The following is a 16,703-nucleotide window of genomic DNA, read 5'->3' on the forward strand; positions in this document are numbered from 1 at the left end:
CTAGGTTATTTGGGTCTGTGTGACTTCTACATAAATTTTAGGACTGTTCTATTCTGTTTTATTCATTACAAACATATATATGGCTATATATCCTATATATATATATATATATATATATATATATATATATATATATATATATATATATATATATATGGAATTTACAGAAATGACTCTTGCAGGCTATAGTCTAGCTAACCCAACAATAGCTAGCTGTGAACAAAAAGTCCAAGATTTTGTAGTAGTTGCTCAGTCCCACAAATCAGAGAGTCTCATCTCAACTTCTATATATGCTGGAATCTTGAAGAAATAAGTTTCATCCAATACCATTAAAGGAATTGCCGGCAAGGCAAGGGCAAGTAGGCGAAGAGTGAAAGCTTCCTTCTCCTATGTCCTTATAGAGACTTTGAGCAGAAGATGGGTCTCATATTAAAGGTGTATCTTCCTGCCCCAAGATTTGTATTAAATACCTGTGTCTTTTAGCCTTAAGATCTGGATCAAAGGTATGTTTGCTACTACCTCAAAGGTCCAGATGAGACATAGATTCACCCATTTCACATCAAGCAGAAAATCTCCTATTGGTGTGTCCTTCATTTCTGGATTGAAGTTCATTTCAAATATAGTCAAGTTGACAACCAATAGTTGCCATTACAAATATATAGATATTTTTACAGCATTAATTCTTCCTACTATTCAATTTTTTCCTTCATTATTTGTATATTTGTTGTGGAGGTCTCTTAACTAACTGGCTTATTTTTATTGCACAGTAGCTTTTTTGAACTATTGTAAGTGAAACTTAATATTTTCTTTCTTAGCATGCTTGTCACTGGCACGTAAGAAAGCTATCGATTTTTGCAGATTGATTTTGTATATTGAAGCTTTGATAAAAGTATTTTTTTCAGTTTCAATAGTTTTCTGATGGAGTCTGTAGGACTTCTGAAGTTTTTATGGAATATTGTATGCAAATAGAGAGCTTGACTTCTTTCTCTCTGTGGTGGTGGGAATAATTAATGTCCTCCATGCTCTCTGACATTTGAACACTCAGTCCCAAGTTGGTGGCACTGTCTAGATAGCTTTAGAGAGCATGCCTTTTCTGGAGGAAGAATATCACTGGGAAGTGGGCTTTGACTGTTTAAAGACTCATACTGGTTTTACTTTGCTCTCTTTGCTTAATGTTTGTAGTTGAGGCTGTGAGCCCTCAGCTTCCAACTCCTGGCACCAGGCACCCTGCAGCCACACTTCCTTACCATGATGGGCTCTTATTACTCTGGAACCTTAAGCCAAATCAACTGTTCATTATGTAGCTCAACTTGGTCATGTTATTGTATTACAGCAACAGGAAAGGGACTAATACACTTTTCTGCTTGTATTTTAAAGATTATGTTTCCTCTTGTCTTAAGACATGCCTCCCTCTCTGTAAGACTTAAAGGAGTACATTAAGTAAGAGCAGGGTATGTTCTCTGTCTTCAACTTATTTTAGAGGAAACACTGTGAATTTTTCTCCATTATAATGATGGCTCTAGATTTGTTGTACATAGCATTCATTACATTGAGATAGATTCCTGTTTCCCTTGCACCTTCGATCTCAAAGCATGTTAGACGTTGTCAAAGGCCTTTTCTTCGTTTATTGTGATGATAACATGACTTCTGACACTGACTCCATTTATGTGATTTTTATAATTTTATAATTCGTGTACCATGGAAGCTATGGAATTGCAAATGTGTATAGTGTTAAGTTGCAACAATAGATTACTGACATAGATATCGTACCTGACCGGTGGGGTCTTTAAACTGAAAATGTCCTCATTCTAAGCCTCACAAAACCAATAACTGCTTGTTCATCCAAATTTGGTACTTTGGGTCCACTTTGCTTCCACACTATAACCTCATTCTTTCTCTGACTCGATCTTTACTTAGGAAGTCTATGTGGCTTCTCAGATCATCCACTTAACTTATTTAACAAATGTTTATTATGAACCTGCCAGGATGTGAGCACCCCACTGTGTGCCTGTAATCCCAATACATGGGAAGCTGAGGCAGGGGATTAGCTCAAAGCCAGCCTGAGTTACTAAATTAGAGGCCAGCTTGATTTACAGTAGACCCTGTCTCAAAGATAAATGAGCCATAGGGAAGAAGGTCTTACCTTCATGGACTCGTTCTAACCACCTGGGTTAGGCCAGCAGACAAAATGTGCAAACACCATTGCCATTAGGAATTTACATCCTGGCATGGGGAGGCAAAGACAAAAACAAATCTGGACAAGATAAAGATGCCTTTCTCTACGTTCTAAATGGATTTTCCTTCACATTTTCACAAATATATTATTATATGCATCTAAAAATTGATAGACTGTCATGATCAGATTGATGCCTTCCTTTGATTTTAGTTGTTCATAAAATAAACATATGTGTTAAAATGGCCAACTCCTGATTTCCTGAAATTCTGTAAGTCAGTTATGTATTGTACCAGAGACATAAGTGATATGGACAAAAAGGTAAATAAGCTGAGGGGAATCGGAGACGAAGACAAATGGGGGAAGATAGGTTATATTAAATCGTGTTAGGTTGGGCCTTCTGCTGACTCATTCCTAGGGTGGGGCTGGAACAGAGTGAGGCCATCATTCAGATTGCAGAGGAGGAGGAGTGCCATCCAGAGAGAGCAGCTGGGGAGGAAGCCCTCAGGCAAAACCACACCTGGCGCTTCAGAGGGGGCAGCGCACCAGCCACTTGGCTAGAGCATGCCTATTGCATAAGGAGTAGAGGCAGGAAGGAAGGCAGCACCTCCCTGGGAAGTCAGTCAGGTGGGACAGAGTCCAGATGGAGGGCTTTGAAGTTTACTTTTGAAGGAGTAAGAAAAGCCACCAAAGGAATTGAGGAGGGGAGAAATAGGAGGTGACCCACTTTTTCTTTCCAAGAGTCATTCTGGCTAAGGAGTTTAGCTCAGACTAGACTGAAGCTATCGTTCTACCATTTTAATATTTTATGATTAGTATTGAAAAGTAAAAATACATTAAGAGGATCTCTTTTTTCCTTTGCCTCATTTCAGTTTCGTCTTCGTGGGATTTTTTTTAAAAAGTCACACTTCCTGTTCATGGTTTATGTAAATAGACCTAGGTCTTATTTTGATTCTGTTTATTTGTCTATAACATACATGTGTGTGTGTCTTATATCTATGTATAATACATGTATTGTACATGTAACTGTACTGGAGTCAGTGGTGTTGAAGTCGTCTATTTGTTGGATATGAGGATAAATACCCATGTCTTTTCTTTCATTAGCTACGTTATTAGAATAATGGAACCATGCAATACACTTATAGGATAGGAATGGCAAACTAGTACAGCACTCTGTGGCTGCCTACCTTCTATGTGTATTATTATTTGTCAGTTGTTCTATATGAAAACATAAAATCTAATATATACTCCTGCAGAACTCGGATTTTTAATTTTCTTTCCACACTTCTCATTAGTCTTGCAATTGAATTTATGGTTTTAGCATCATTTAGATGCTGAATCCTCCCCTTAAAATCTCCTAAACATTAATTTACATTTCTAGTGAAAAAAAAAACTAAACCAACCACCATCAACAACCCCCCCACCCCCCAAAAAATGTGTTTACCATTAAGTTTCATGGAAACCACAAGTATCCATTTAGAGTTCACTGATGCCCCTGACCCCAAGCTCAGCCAGGCTTAGCCTTGGTTGAGTCAATTTCCTGCCTCTCCCTCCTCTGGTCTCACTAGTCGCTAATGGTTCTTTCTGGCCACTGAGAAGTGCTTCTCCCACCATTTGACCTGTCTTTGATGAGTCTCTGGAAGGAGAATCAAATGGTCTTTTTATCAGTTCAGGCCTTAATTCTAGATTTACTTTTATTTTAGAGAGTAGTGTAAATCTTTTACTTATTCTTCATTTGCCGAACAGAAGTTGCTATCAACTTCATGGATTATTTAAAAGCAATTTTCATTACATTTTGTTTCAAAAAACCTCAAAAATATCACTATAATATAGATTATCATCTTTTTAAATGAAAGTAAATTAGAAATTGTTGTCTTTAAATGACATAAATGGAAGAGTTTATCTTTTGGCTTGACAAAATGAGTTTATTTCAGTTTCCTTTCTTTTTCTTTTCTCTTTTGTTTGTGATGTTAATTTAATCTAGGGCTTCATTCGTACTTTGCAAGTGCTCTACCACTGAGCAATAGCCTAGGCCTTGCTAGTAATCTCGAGAAGTTCCAACTGCTTGCCTTTGCACTTATTAAAATGAATGTTCTTAATAATCAGACAAAGAATAGACGTGTAGAAAAATATTTGCTTCTCTTGGTTACCACTACAGTAAATAGCCTTTTAATGTTTTTTCAAAAAATAATAGTGGTCAACTACTTAACAAACTATGACAGAGGAATCACACCGTCTCTGTCACCCTATGAAGTATTCTTGAATACACAGGTCTTTCCTGGTGTTTAAGATGTGCTCTGGAATTGACTTGAGCCTTAGAACTCATAAAGATCAGTTTCTATATGATAGAGAAGCAAACGAAACACAAAGTATCATCCGTGGGAGAAATACATGGAAGGGCTAAGAATTTAGAGTCCAAGTCACACAATCTAGGTTACAAATCACTTTATTCTACTAGGTGAACCTAGATAAGTTAATTTAGCTCTGAGTCAGTAGTGTCATGATCCGAGGACAGACTATCATGAATACTAAATGTAATAACAGTGCTAAAAACTTTAGAATAGGGCCCCATACTCAATAACTAGTTGATTAATTTGCACACACATTCACATACATACACATACATACACATACATATACAAACATACAGAAACTTACACATACATATACTAAGGCCTCATGCTTAATAACCAATTGCAATATTGTTTAATAATCGCTGAGGAATCTAAAGACTATTAACACAATGAAAACTCAAATTCCTACAGTGAAAAGCAATTTTTTGGTGCCTGTGTTTACACACACACACATACATACACACACATACACACAACACACTCAAATTTAATCATCTCATTTGAACATATTGCTTTAATATCCTTTAATTATACTTTTATAATGCACTTAAACATGTCAAGTAACCTTGGCATATCTTAAATTCATGTGTAAATTTTTCTATATAAAAAAGCATTATAGGCCTCCAGAAAGAAGGGTGTTGTTTTGTTCCCTACATGAGTACATATGCTTCTACTCCTTTGCAAGTTGAAACATACACTCAGATCCTCAATAAATACAACAGTAACTCAGGGCGCTGCTGTAATTTAAATGGTGTCACAGTTGATCACAGAGCCTTCTACCTAGCCACAAGTAAATAGACTCTTCCTTCCATCATTCCTCTAACCGTGCACTTATCAAGAGATACACTGGGAGGAACAGAGATCAACTTGCAAGAGTGGAGAGAAAAGGACTCCAGTGTTTAATAAGTCAAACTATCATCTAGGGTTCTTTCCAACTCACGACATACTGGGAACCTGTGATTCTAATTTCAGAACTATGTAGGTGGGGAAGATTGCTCCCTGGGCCCCCACACCAGATGCTAGCCAGTGCTAGAGACTTGAAGCAGACCTAGCTTATGATGCAAGAACGTTGAAGTGAGATTTGATAAGCATTACTTCTCAGATGGCTAACCCTGGCTTGAATTCTAATAATCTTCAAAGCAGAGTGATGAAGGGGCCTCTGGCTGTATACTGTCATGGCTAGGGGTAACAGACGTGAGTCAGGCTGTGTGAGAACAAGCGTTAGTTTCTGTCGTTTTGAATTCTTGTCTCTGTGAGAGTTCCAGCTCCGTGAAAGGAGATAAGGCTTGAGATAAGTCCTTGTGGCTCTGTCCCAGTTTCTATACATACACTTCTTAGAGCTTCTCTCTTTCTACACATTTTCTCTTTCTAGGCCATCTTCTCTTAGCAGTTGGAACAGGAAATATGAGCTTAGAAGACACACAAAGGAGCTGATTTGAAGGAATTTAGTGTCCTGTTAAAAGTGTCTATATATCAAAGCAAAACGAAGTAGCCATGTTGTACATGCTTGCGTTTTGGCAAATTAAATTAGTTCAGGTTAAAGACCCATCCTTTAATGGAATGTTCTACTCGAGCTCTGGTCTTATTGTTGTTATCTATCATCTTGGCTGCAGGAACTTCAACGCTGGGACTCCACATGAGTTATAGCTAGTCCAGCAGGATTCAGGTGCTTTGTATCTAAGGCTTATGTGTATCTCTTTCTTGATTTCCAGTAAACACTGACTGGAAACACAGCAGTTCCTGGCATAGACCATTCTTTCCTGATACCACATGTCTCGGGATAACAAACTCCAGAAATAGAGGAAATGAAGATCAAACTTCCGAATTAGTTGGATAAATTGTAGCAGGAGAGTTGTGTTCGTGAGCCTGTTCGGATGGCAGCTCCACTGTGAGCTCTCTACCTCACACAGGCTTCCAAGAACAGATGCAGAGAAGATTAGGAGTTCCCTTAAAACCAATTGCATCTGGGGACTACAAAGGGGATTAAACTGCATGACCAGCTGGGCTAATATCCATTTATGGTCTCTCTTGAGATTTCTCTTTACTCCCATTTACTCTTTCTATAGTGCTGTGCTTAATATTTCAATAAATGGTTAATCTTATTCTCAATTAGAGTGAGTCCTATTTGAAGTACACTGTAGTACATCAGCCAACAATAATGCTTCATCCAAACGCCCTCCACCAACCGACTGATCTTGCAATTGGATTATGTGGGTGTTCTCTATGCTGTATGGCACTATCTATTCTGACCTCAGAGAATCTGTAGCTAAATTGACAACTTAGTATACTATTTTTCAGCTTTTCAAATTCATACATCCAAGTAGGAGAAGACCACCAGAGAAGATCACTTCCATAGTGATCATGTCTATAGCAAAAGTACTGAACACTTCAGGTGAATCAAAGGAAGAGATGATGAGGGCGGGTGAGTGAGTATATCCCACTTCTTAAACATAAAGGCAAAGTCAAGCTTATAATTGTAATCATAATTGCACGGACACCGTCAACAAAATAAGGTTTAAAAAACTGTATAAAATGTGCACACTAGTGGGACTGAGAATGGCGTGTCTATCCAGGCATGTTCTGGGAACTAAGCGGACAGTCTGCTTTTCTTTACTCCTGCCCGCCCTTTCATTTCTAATTTCTGGCAATCGCTATTCTTTTTTATTATTTTTTAAATGGCTGTTTGTGTTTTGCTTCCATATCTGCAACAGAGCACGGCATGCTTGTGTGTGTGAACACATGTGTATATGTGTATATATGTGTGCATTTGCTTGTTTCCCCTCACACAATGTCCTTCTGCTCCATTGATTTTGCTGCAGCTATCGAATAACGGGATTTGCATCTACTTCGTGGCTGAGTAACATGCTGTAGTGCACACAGGCATGTCTTCGTCTATTAGTTTATTGCTACGAGGGTAATTCCAACGCTCATCCACTATGACTGCTACCATAATATATGCCGACGAGCATCCTCCTTTTTGTTTTGTTTTGTCTCATCTGCTTGTCTCTGCATGCTGGTTTCATTTTCTTTGTAAATATACCCATAACCACGATACCTGGACCATGTGGTAGATCTCTCTTAGGTTTGGTTTTTCTTTTTTTTTTTTCTTTTTTTTTTTTTTAACAATCTATGTGTTTGTGCTGATTTGTATTTCCCCCAAGAATCTATAAAAGTTCTTGTCCTCCATGTCTTCACCAGGACGCATTTATGTGTTGGTCATTACAAGCAGGATGAAGTTGTACTTCATTAGAGATTGATTTGCCACAGGTTAATCTGGAAAATGACACTGATAAACATAGAGGCTCATATTTGTTTCTGTCTATAAAATGAGAAATTGGATCATGACATTTTTTCCCTATCTCTATGATTTTTAAGGTACACATTCTGTTAAAATCAGAAGCAATACATGAATGGCTATTCTGAACATTTATATATCAACCGTAGATAAAATATTTTTTGCTTTCAGAGCTTCCTTTTCTCACATTTCCACCTACAGTGCATATTACACATGAAAATTCATATCCCAGTGTTGCCATTCTCTCACGGTGACACAGCCTCAAATCTGATTATCAAAAACACAATGTAGAAGTCCCAGCTTCTGCACTCATTGTCCAAACTCTGGTCCTAGGAAGAGGTTCTTCATCTCCTTCTGCTCTCGCAAACTCCCAGCATTTGGCCCTCTCTTTAGTATCATCTTCATTCTGCCCTCCCTTCCACCTTTGCCTGGATACCTCTAACTCATGGTCCATTACTCCTTTCATATCAGAAAGCACAACCTTCCAGTTTCCCTTGTGTCTCTCTCTAGAGCACACTGTAAAAACTTGTCATGTTTCCACTTCCCATGTCATCATCAGCTTTGCAAGGATGCAGACCAAATTATCTTTTTTTATTTATGTTTTCTTGTTGGTGCTCAGTACAGTGCCAAAACCAAATCCTTCGGCATGTAAGTTACATAAAGATGAAATACCAGAATGCAGGGGTGGGGCATATCAGAAAATGAAGGCAAGGACGATTAAAACATCTACAGACCAGGGTGAATATGATTGAAGTATATTATAAACGGCATAATGAGACCCAGTGCTTTGTACAATTAGCATATAATCATTATGAAGAGAACATTTAAAAAATGTTAAAAACAACAATGGCACTTTTTGCCAGACACTGGCATGCATTTCTGTGGTTGTATCAGCTCACAGGTCATGGTCAATAAACAATTACATCTGAGGCTGGTGATTGCCTAGCAAGTGGTCCTTATATCAGGAGCGGGAACAGAACATTATTCACCTCAGTGCAGCTTAAGAAATCAGAGCAAATGCAAAGCAAGGCTGCATTCTCTCACACCATAATTACACATTTAGTTCTTCAAGGAGGGAGAGTAGGGAGGGGCAAATATTTATAGTGTCTATCTTTTAAAAGGAAAGATAAACCATCTTTTCATCTCACTGTCATGTTAATGTTGCGATAGAATCCATGGTACACTCCTAAGGAAGCAGCCTGTGAGACGGAGGTTAAATTTGGGTGAATTCACTGGGGAGCTTTGATTGGGTGTTGTGAACACCTGACAAGAAAACTGTAGCTGTCTCGGAGTGGGGCTGGTGGGGTGGCAGCCAAGAGGGTGTTTTCAGAAGGTGGGAGGGTGCATCACATGTGAGTCAAAGCAGGAACGAAATGGACCGGGGCAGCTCATTCACAGCTTGAGCAAGGACCTGCTGGTTTCCTGAAATAATCATCTGTACAAAAAAACAAAATAGATGATAAGAGCAAAAATATACTCTCCCAGGTGGTGCACGCGCACCTGTTAACAGGAATAACCCTTCCCAGGTGGGAAGTATGATGAGAACGGGGGAGCCATGCTTGCCCTCGGGAGAAGCCACCTGTCCATGGTGAATAGCTAGCTATTCCAGCTCAGAGATGATAACGAAAGAAGGTTCATCATATTTGCTTTTAATCTGCCTGCCTCTGGCGATTTGAAACAGATATACTAAAAAGCTAACTAGAGGCTAAAGATAGGAAGATGCTCTGAAGACACCACATCAACAGCTATTTATCCTCTTCGGATGGTTAATTTATCTTTGATTTCTCAAGTGTTAGCCTATGGATTTGACGGAACTATTGATACCATTTGATCAGCTCGATGAACGGATTCCAAACCAAGCATAAAAAGTTTTAAACGGACAAGCGAAGTATATAAAGGTAAATATGCAAAGATATCGATGCACAATATTTACATAGTTTTGCATACATCTTTCTAAGATTGAGCAATAGCAAATATGAGTTTTTGAGAATTTTTTTATGTCAAAGAATAAGTTATCCTTACACAGCATACTTTGGCAAGATTGTAAAGAAAAAGTTCAATGCTGTCAGTAAGGTTAAATATTAAAAGAAATAATTCAATAATTCAAAAATTAACATGGGCTATCATAGAGTGTCTTTCTAATCACTACTATTTTATAAACTATAATTATTTAAGTTACCAATAGGAACATAGTTCCTGGAAGGGTCGGGTTGTAACACGACAGTTTCTGTGTTAGACAATACCATAGATGTCCCTCTCTCCCACATACATGAAGACTTCCTCACAGCACCTTCTAGTACCATGAAAGCTTCCTAGCAGAAAGGTCCCTGGACAGTTTCAGGTAGTTTTCTCTGAGTTCTATCAGCAAATCATGTGGCATATTCAGCAATATATTCTTTTCATAAACTTATGGGAGGCAACCCAGCGCAATGGTAATAGTCTGTCTAGTTTGGGGTACAGCTGGGGCCTCTCTGATCAATAACTCACAGGGACATAATCCATGCTGCTCCCTGATATTTTCATTTAATAACACGTCTTTGGGGAACAACACTGTTCACTAGTATGCAGTACATATACTCAAACTCCCCATTTAAACTATATTTTTAACTAGCTTGTAAATAGCAATTCATGCCTGGTCCTATAAGCAAGGGTCAAAACCCAGAACTAGGGAACTCATAGGCCCTAGAAGAAAACATTTGGTACTTTTTTTTAATGGTGTAAATATTTCTGAGTATATATAGAAATCTATACTCCTCCCAACCTTGGTCAGAGAAGCTCCTTATCATTGTGGGTAATAGTTAAAGCAGAGACTCATTACTGTACAAAATACTGATGGGAAATAACTAGGAGTACTCACTACAAACAGGACATCAAATACCCACCTCCCAAGACTCAGGGAAAGTTGCAGAATAAGGGCCAGCGAGAGGGGGAGGATGAGGCCTATGAGGAAATGCTATCCTCTGTGCATGCCCAGCCTGTGATACACGTTAACTCACATGTTAAGCTAGATTAGAGATCCACTATGACTAGGGAAGGGGCTCCCAAAGCTCATTTCTAGCTGCCAAGCTACTGACAGTTGATGGCCAATGGAGTGAGACAGTCATTGATTTTGGGAAGGTGCCTACTGGTAGATTACTCATGTCCTAGTGGATGACCTCATACCCAAGCAAGCAAACAAATAATTGTAAAGAGAAGACATGAGGTTGGTAGGAAGAAGTGGCAGTTGTTTGGGGGGGGTGTGAATTTGAGATAGATAATGAGGGGTGGATATGATCAAGATGCACTGTCTATATTGTTGAATTTTCAAAGAATAATAAAATATCAAAAACCACATTTCATAGTGGACTGTACATTTTAACTAAAAACAAGATAGAATAAAAGTAATTGCCTTGGCAATAATGGTTCAAAAGCATTTCAGTTGTGAGAGTGCTTTCTACACTGCGTACCACAGGTAAGCAGGTAGTGCCAGTAACAAGGTCAAGGATAAAATGATCAGAGATATAAGATTGAAGTCCCTAAATGCACTGTGTGGTTAAAAATTGAGCAAACTGTGAGTTGAATAACAGGTTATATTTTATAGATGTTTTAACAAGGTTGAAATAGAGAGGAAGTGAATTATTTAGCTTTTTTTTTCCAAGGGAATACAGCTAGGTATGAATATCAGAAAAGACAATGTAGACTGCAAGGATGAATATTCCATGGAATCAAAACTTAGTTAGGAGTTGGTCTCTGTGTTTCAGAGAAGCCACTGTAAAGAAGTCAACCAGGTCCTATACGCTAAATAAATAGGAAAGTGGGAACATTAGAGGTGATGGAGAAGGTTACACTTGCCAGCAACTAAATCCTGCTGTGCCTTCAAGAATGTTTCAGGAATGAGATGGTCGAAGCTATACATGCAAAAGGTTCCACAGAAAGCTCTGTGTGCTCTGGGGTAGGGGGTATTGGACATTTTCACCTCTAGTTCAACTGTCTCCACTTTCCTATTTGCCTAAGTTGACCAATTTAGAATTGGATTGCTGCTCAGAAATACTAGTTTTGTTTGTTTTTATTGTGTACTAGCTTTTTGCTTGTTTGTTTTTGTTTGTTTATTTGAGCTAATCTTAAGTAGTAAAATGGTAAAGCAACACTGAGATCAGACGTGCCCCTCTCCAGGGCTCTACGTTATTTTCTTATCCTCCTGAGGTTCATTGTCTGATATTTCAGTTCTTCACAATCTGAACACCATAAAGATTTGCTTGCCTGATTTGGATTTTTCCCACTCTTTATGGCCCTCCTGTAAAATAAAATGAATCTCACTATTCAACAGATATTTTGCATTACTCACCTCTCTGCATATACTAACCTTTATTAACCAGTTACCCTATGTAAATTTTTGTTGTTTTAAAATACCTGCTCATATCATTGTCCTGAGTCCTCTGTAAAGAAATACCCTCCTCTACTTTTCTGTGTGGCAGCATATTACTTCTTTTATAAATGACACCTCCCACTGTCTAACTGACAGTCCTCATATTTCTGAGATTAGCCTCCACTAACTCCAGTATTCAGGAGTGATTTAATTTAGTTTTCCACCAGACACTGCTAATGAAGACATTTCTGTTAAGTGGCCTAATTAATGAATACACCCAAATGATCAGTGTTGAAAACAGTCTTGACATCTTCCTGTAAATATTTATTTTATGTATGTCTGTATTTGAGTGTGGATGCCTATGGAGCCCAGATGATGGAGGCCAGAAGATGAAGGCCAGAAGATGGACATTGAACTAACTGAATCATGAGTTACAGGCAGTTCTGAGTCACTCATCATAGGTGTTGGAAACTGAACTCAGGGCCCTGAGAAAAGAACCCAGCACTCTTTTATGCTGAGCCACCTCTTAAGCCCCTGGTGTTTTCTTTTACAATTGCATCATTAAGGAAAGATTTATACACCATTAATTCCTTGAGATCTTATACCCTGTAGATGATTAAAATATTTCTCCAAATATTATTAATACTGTTTCCTTTCCAAGAAGCTCTTGAATTTTGTTCCTATAAGAGAACACTTCTTTTTTGTTTAATTAATTTCTTGAGAATTTCCTATTACATATTTTGAACATATTACATCTATCTCCTAACTGCTCCCAGATCCCCCTCTCTTCACAACAACATAGTTTTGTGTGTTCACTAAAAATCAACAAGAACAAAACCTAGTTAAATTTGTGTTATGATACAAAATGTACTTTTGGTTGTGTGGGTATCAGTTCAGAGAAATTAATGAGGGGCTATGGAAGGAGGGAATTTTTAAGAGAGGCAAGATGGGATGCATTGGTATACAAGGGTAAAAAATTATGGAGCAGAAAGCAGTAAATAAATCGGGAGATAGGAGGATAAAAATAACAAGAAATGAATGCAGGGGGCATTATTATCATCACACACACACCACACACACAATTTTAAAATGGAATTACTCTATTATAGGTCAACAAGACCCTACTATTGACCACAGGTTATGAACAGCCTAGTACCAGGAATTGGCTACCTCTTTTGGAGTTCTTGACTAATAACATCTCATAAACTTTTTCGAGCCAAAGAATATAGGCGGTTAACAATGCTGTTATCGATCCTCCAAAACTCCACAGTAAAATTCTATTCCTGAAGACACCACACAGACAAGTCATAGAACATGAAAAAAGTCGAGCTGCCAGTAGGCAGAGCTGCACCCCCTCCTTTCTTGTTTTCACACTGCTGGAAGGTGTTGTGCATGGTACTGTAAGAGCAAAGTGATCATCAGTCTCTGGAGACTGCCAACCCTAGGAACTACAATAATGATCAGGAACTGATGAATAAATATGGTGATAGTAGCCAAATACCATATGATTGCATTTAAGGGCCATTCCATGAGAATCTTATCTGGATCTGTTATCAGGGACAAAAACTGTGGCTAGGTCACAGAACCTATGGGAGAACATGTTACTTTTATTCTACTAGATATAGTATTAAGCCAACTCCTAGTGATTATTTTTATATCCATAGATAAGCTTGTTTCTATAGTAGATGGTGATTAATACAGAGATTCACACTTAGTCAAGGTATGATTATTACAAGACTCTGAAATACTAAGCCTTCAATGGGCTACCTCTATCACATGTCCTCTACCTCTAGACTCATTGTGGTAGAGGTGTGGAAAGGGTGAAAAACAATGGATGGCTAATAACTATACATTTTCTGAACACAAAAAGGTAGCTGAATATATGACCTTAGAGCAGTTGTGACAGAATCCCCAAGATCTATGAAACCTCAAGCCAGACTAGTTCCCACTATGAAGTGTAGTGATGGGAATGAAGTCCCACCCCTAGTTGAAGAGCCATTGGCAACTGATAGCTGCTGGGAATGAAAGTCTGTTTCCTTTAAGGCTGTGGCCACTGATAGGTGGAGACAGCACAACTTACTAAACTGGTCAAAGAGTTGATAACTTCCAGAAACAGTGATATCTGATGGTTCATAACAAGATTGCTCTATTAAGGTGGATAACAAGAGGACAGAGTTAGCAAAGAGTGTTTTATTTTGGAAATCTCAGGAATTGATTATTACATCAACAAGAAAGTACCTAAAATAATGAACAGAGAACATCTACATTTGTATTTATTAATGCATTTATCTTTAAAAACATAAATGTTAATTATCATTTTTATTCCAACCTGGAGATGAGAAAATTGGTTCAGAACTTGTTCTGAGAAGGGTCTAACAAAGATTCTTCACAGTGATCTCATTTGTGCTCTCAAAACTATCCTCAGTGTTTTTTACTGATAAAATATTTATTCTTTCCAGTTTCAGAATTATGAAGTTTAATATTATATATTAAGAATATTTAACGTATGCCAAAGTATGACTATATCTTTGCAAGTGTGAGATTTGCCTGTTTCCCTTTTAACCTATATCAGTGATAGCTATACCTGTGTCCTAAGAGAACACAACCCTCTGCATTATCATGCTTTTCAGTCTCTAGTCTCAGGGTGATATCCCTCAGCACCTTGACACAATGCAATCCACAGGATAGCAGTCAGCCAGGTAGAGTCCTTGTCATTCTAGCCACAAAGAGGTTGAGTGTAGGCAGAAAGAAAGAAGCCTTGAAGTCCTGGTCCATGACAATTTGTTTTGCCTTAATGTTTTAATTTGGCCACAGCAAAGGGCTACAGAAGCCAAATCACAGACACAGTAAAACTATGCTACAATCCTGTGCAAACCCTATGAATTGGAATCCTTTATCACATAAGCTTTATGGATCTCTGATGTAGCTGGTGTTACAGCACAATGATGGGCCTAGATATCTAGATTCTGTAGCCTGATGCAGCTATTATGCATGATCAGGATGTAGGGATTCCTTAGCCCTTAATACCAGTCAGCATTAAAGTTCTTAGGCTGGAGTCTGAGTATCTAGGCCCTATAGACTTCATGGCTCGCTGAAACTCTTCTGGGGACAAGGAAATTCATGTCCTTTTCCCTGGATTCCTTACAACCTTATTTCTTTCTTCTATTGACTTCCTTTTCCTTTCTTGTTATACCTTTACTTCTACTGTCTTCTTTCTTCTGCCCTAACCACTCCAAAACCATTCAGCCACCGCTGCTACTTTGACTGTCAGGCTGTCTTTCCCTTTCTACAACCACCCTAAGTGCTCAGATGTTGCTACAGCTGGTGTCTCCTTGCCTCTTCATCAGCCCCTACTCTGTCATCTCTACTCCTTTCTTCTCTTTATTATCAGCACAGTCTATCCTACTAACAGGAAATGAACAAGCAGACAAGAAAGAGAAAATGGAGAGATACTTCTTATTGGGTCTAATGTTTCAGTGCCATGGGATGCAATATAGGAGAGTGCTGGCCCACTGAATTCTGGGAGCCTGAGTAGACTGTTCATGTAACAAAAGAAAAGGGATAATGGCCCAGTCAGACCCTCAAGTCATTATCAACAATTGCAGCCCTGGAGGCTTGTGAATACACCAATCAGAAGCTCTGTTCTTTAGCATCAGACATAGCAATCCCTTTGTCTTGCTGCTCAGTGAAATCCTCCCTTCTAGTGAAGTCCTCCTTTCTAGTGAAGTGCTACCCTCCAGTTTAGGTGTCACTGAGTTCATCTACAGTTCAGAGAGGCACAGGAGAGTAAAGAGTAACATACTTTAGACAGCTTCAAACAGATCCAGCTAAAGTGGTGCCTTCAGAAGATGGAACAAGCAGCTGTGATTGCTGCGTAGTTTCCTTAGAGTCTCTTGAATGCTCCAAACATGTTCGTGATGGCATTATGGTTGTGTCACTGGATGTCTGACCTTTGGTCTTTTGACTTTATAAAATAAAGCAGCAAGAGAGTCCTACAGTTGCTAACAATAGGGTGAGATTCCCCATCCACCAACATCTCTGTTTCCTTATCAAAAAATTAAAATGAGTGTACAGTAGGAACTTAAAGAGCTTATCACTGGCACTAATAATGATGTTAAAATTTTGATGCCTGTTCTGTGCCTTGGAAAAGGGTATGTCTCATTTTCTGTCTCAAACACACCAAAAGACTAACATAGCTCTTCATTTTCATTAAAATGAAAACTTTTGATTGAATATGGGGAAAGGGATTTTAATTATTTTTTTAGTCAAATAATGACAGAAGGACCATTTACAAGTGTCAAAAGTATACCTTTAGGTGTACATCTATAGGTATTAACAGACAAATAAAGCTACAAAGAATTTGGCATTGAAGCTAGTAGTCACAAGCTTGATCAGCCTTCTAGAGGACATGAGAATGTCTTTGTTCCCAGGTAGTAGAATATCTATATTTTATTAAAATTAAATGAAATAAAAATAAAGAAAATGCAAATTTAATTATAAATTTCTTAGTGGGGTTGACTTTGAATTCTGGCTGGT

This window comes from Mus caroli, chromosome 3 (assembly GCF_900094665.2).
Source record: "Mus caroli chromosome 3, CAROLI_EIJ_v1.1, whole genome shotgun sequence".
In the NCBI taxonomy this organism is placed as follows: domain Eukaryota; kingdom Metazoa; phylum Chordata; class Mammalia; order Rodentia; family Muridae; genus Mus; species Mus caroli.